The sequence below is a fragment of the Ursus maritimus genome, assembly GCF_017311325.1.
Source record: "Ursus maritimus isolate PB19 chromosome X unlocalized genomic scaffold, ASM1731132v1 scaffold_X1, whole genome shotgun sequence".
Lineage (NCBI taxonomy): Eukaryota > Metazoa > Chordata > Mammalia > Carnivora > Ursidae > Ursus > Ursus maritimus.
The window spans coordinates 88,887,411-88,890,886 of record NW_024423319.1 but is presented as its reverse complement, the minus strand read 5'-3'; positions in this window follow the sequence as shown (position 1 = coordinate 88,890,886).

The following is a 3,476-nucleotide window of genomic DNA, read 5'->3' as shown; positions in this document are numbered from 1 at the left end:
TGGCGTTGGGGGGGGGGGGGTTTGGATAAAGTGGCCCCGGAAACGGGAAGAGGGCAAATGGCAGGAGCTGGAAGCTTTTCGTGATCAAACCCAAGGATACGTCTGTGGCCAAACTGTTCCTGGGCGCCCCTCCCTGAAAGGTTAAGATGGGGTGTGGAAAGCAGGTGCACACTGCGGGTGTAGGAGCCCCCCACTGCCCTGAGCATGGGATTTCGTCTGCAGGCCCGTGCCTTGGGTGCTCATTCTTCGAGAAAGAAAGTCCCATGCCACCTTTTGGAACATTCTCTCCTGGAGCAGCCCTCGCCCGTGCCTGGGTTGCTGGCTTGTACTACTACACTGTCCTTCAGGGGGCTTGCTACCCTCAGGCTGTTCAAGGTCACTTCAAGGCCACCGTCTACTACCCTGCATCGGGTTCGGTCGCATTGTTTTTGCACCCCCCCCCCCCCCGCTGCAGTCGTTCATGGAATGATGCCTGGTGTCACTTATTCTGCTTATCATATTACAGTAAACTGGGGAAAACACAGAAATACGTGTTTCTGTTCATTTCTGTCGGCTAAATATTGACACGTTTGATGTGTTTTCAGTGCCACGAAGTACAGAAAATCAGCTTAGTGCTCGTGTTAGGCTTTTGGTCCTCTGTGCGTCGAGCTGAGCCGTCTGAAGAAAGGTGACTGGGGATTTCCCTGAATCGAAAGGCCAGGGGCTCAACCTCTTGTATCTGACTGTGATCTAGATTCTTCGATCTGTTTCTTTGGTAGGGGAACGTTTTCTTGAGAAAAGCAGTCATTGCTAGTTTACGTTTCTTTGACACGAGCCACGCGAGCACATTCGGCCCAGGCTGTTTCTGGAGGGGTGCGTGTTTGGACACAGCAAGTGTGGCTGTCCGAAGCCACCAGGGTTCTGCGCTGGGGCAGAGCCTGGGGAAAGGAGGGTGGAGAGTAGGTCACTGAGACACGCGAGGGGCCGTATCCCAGACTCCAGCCCGAGACCCAAGCAAAGCGGCCCACACCAAGGGCAGCAGGCTTCCTCCTGAGGCTTTCAAGGCAGACCTCCAAACAAGAGACGTGCTTTCCATGCTGGGCGCCTACGCCGCCCCGATCCATTTAGACTTCTATTTCTGGGAGCTGTCACACTTGGATTTTTTTTTTCCTCTTTTTTTAAACCCGAAGCTATTTTAAATCGGCACCCAAGTGCGAGCAAGTAAAGTTGAACTGCTCTCAGGATGCAGTCTGTGCCCGCTGTGCTGAAGACCGTGACCGCCAGGGTGAACCCCGAGCCAGGGATGTGCTCCGCCGAGAGAGGGGGGAGGTTGCTCTCTGCCCCCCCCGTCCCCTCCCCCATCCCCCCCACCCAAGATGTCCCCTTCTGCGGCGCATTTGTGGGAAGGTCTGTGAGGCTGAAGCCTGGAGAGGAACTCCTTGTCCCTCTAATCCTCCTGTGGTCTGCCCCCCCTCCCCCCCAGCTGTGTGGCCTGCGATCTGAGGAGACAAGTGCCTTTTCGTGTTTTATACATTTTATTCATACATTTCTCCAACTTTGAAATGACAAAAGCCCAATTCTATGGTTTCCCATTACACAGCATCCTACAGGTATGTATATTCTACAAAGAATACTATGGAGTTTCTCTTCCTCCCCTGTCACACAAGAGATAACCGATGAGGGTTCCATCGAGCTGTACTGTAACTGGCAGCGCGCCAGCGGTCTCTGGTGGCTCCGGCGACAGGGCAGAGGGATCAGGGCGGGAGGGCGTGTGCTAAGGCATGTAAATAGATACACACAGAAAGAAAAGCGGGACATTTACAGAGAATCCGAACCTTTCCGATCCCCTCACCTCCTGGGTGTTGAAGGACCCCTCCTGCACGAATGCTCTTGTGCGCTAAGGCTTTGCTGTACCCTGCAAATACTTACAACCGGAAATGGTGAAATATACAACAACTGTTAACATCGCTCTCTTTTTATCACTGAGACAATACTTCAAAACCTTTTATAAAAAGGCAATTATACATACAGAAAAAAGAACACGTTGGCAAAACTTTATGCAGAACAACCCCAGAACTGAGTTTGAAGGGCGACACACCCGCACTGATATTGAACACGGTGCCGCGGCCTCGGCACGTGAGGGTGGCGTGGCCCCCGCGTGGGTCAGGCCACTGGCTCTCCCCTCTCCCTCCCCCCCTGCCCCCCGCCCGCCCAGGCGTCATTCCAGGACACAGCTGAGACTGGAAGTCCGTTCCCCCAGTTCTTGGTCTCTTCAAAATGAAAACGATAGGCGGGGCCACCCACTGAGGAGGAGCGCCCCTTTCTGCTCCCAGGCGGAACTCCCTGCGCCCTGAGCCGGTCAGCCCCAGGCCTGTCTGGCATGGGGGCACGTTGCCTTGGCCGCGGGCCCGAGAGGAGGGACCGCACCCCGGCTCTCCGAGCACACCTCGGTACGGAGTTGTGCTTGGGGCCAGAAACGAGGACTCCGGTGTGGTGACAAACGTCACTTTCCATTTTCTTTTGCTCAGTCCATTTGCACAGGTTCAAGAGAGTTGATGGAGGGTCAGGTGAGAGGTGGGGGGGCACTCTGGATTTTCTCTGCCTCCGAAGGGCTAAGACTGGCGGGGCCTGTCCTAGAGATGGCGGGGCCGTCCCCCCCACCCCCTGCGGGCTGGGTCTGCCCACCTTCCGCGGCCCGAGAGCGGCAGAGAAAGGAGCGGATGAAAGGGGTGGGGACCAGCGAACATGCCCTTGGTCGGCCTGCCTCCCGCTCCCTGGACGCGCTTCCCCCACGAAGCCCGAGGACCCGAGGCTTCCGAGAACTCCACGTTTAAGGCAAAGCGATGAGGGAGCGGCGGCCAAGCCAATGGAGCAGTAGACGCCGGATGGGCACCGTCCCTTAACCGCAGACGGCAAATGGAGAGGAAAACCTTACTTCTGAAGGGGTAAGAAAAGGAAGCGTTCTACCAACTGAAACGATGCGCGAGGGAAGCTCGTAGCCCTTCTGCAAGCTGCATCAAGGAGCAGAAGCCTTTCCAAGAGGAGAATTAGAGGCGCGGGCAAGAGAAAGGTGCTCAGGGACCTTTAGACAGGCCGTAATCAGCCTCCGCATCTTCAGCCCTTGTGAAGAGGATGGAATTGGGAAGCTGTGTTCAGTTCTGGAAAAACAAACTGCCCCCAACACACACGTCTGTTTAATGATAGGAAGCGAGGAGGAGGAGGAGGGTGGGGGCCCGTAAGCGGCTCCTTTTGGAATGCTGATTGCCAGGGGCCTTCCCTTTCCAAGGGGGGCTGCGTGGGAGGTGTTATAAATAGAACTCATTAATGAGAAAATCCTCTTGCTAGCGTTGGCAGCACGTTCTCTTAGTCCCAAGAGATGGACCTGGAATGAACAAAAGGACAGCACATCGGTGGGAGATGGGAGTTTGCTTTCTGGCTCCCTGTCCCTAAGGGGCAGCGTCCACTCTGGGCATCGCCGCTGTCCGTTCCCCCCCCCC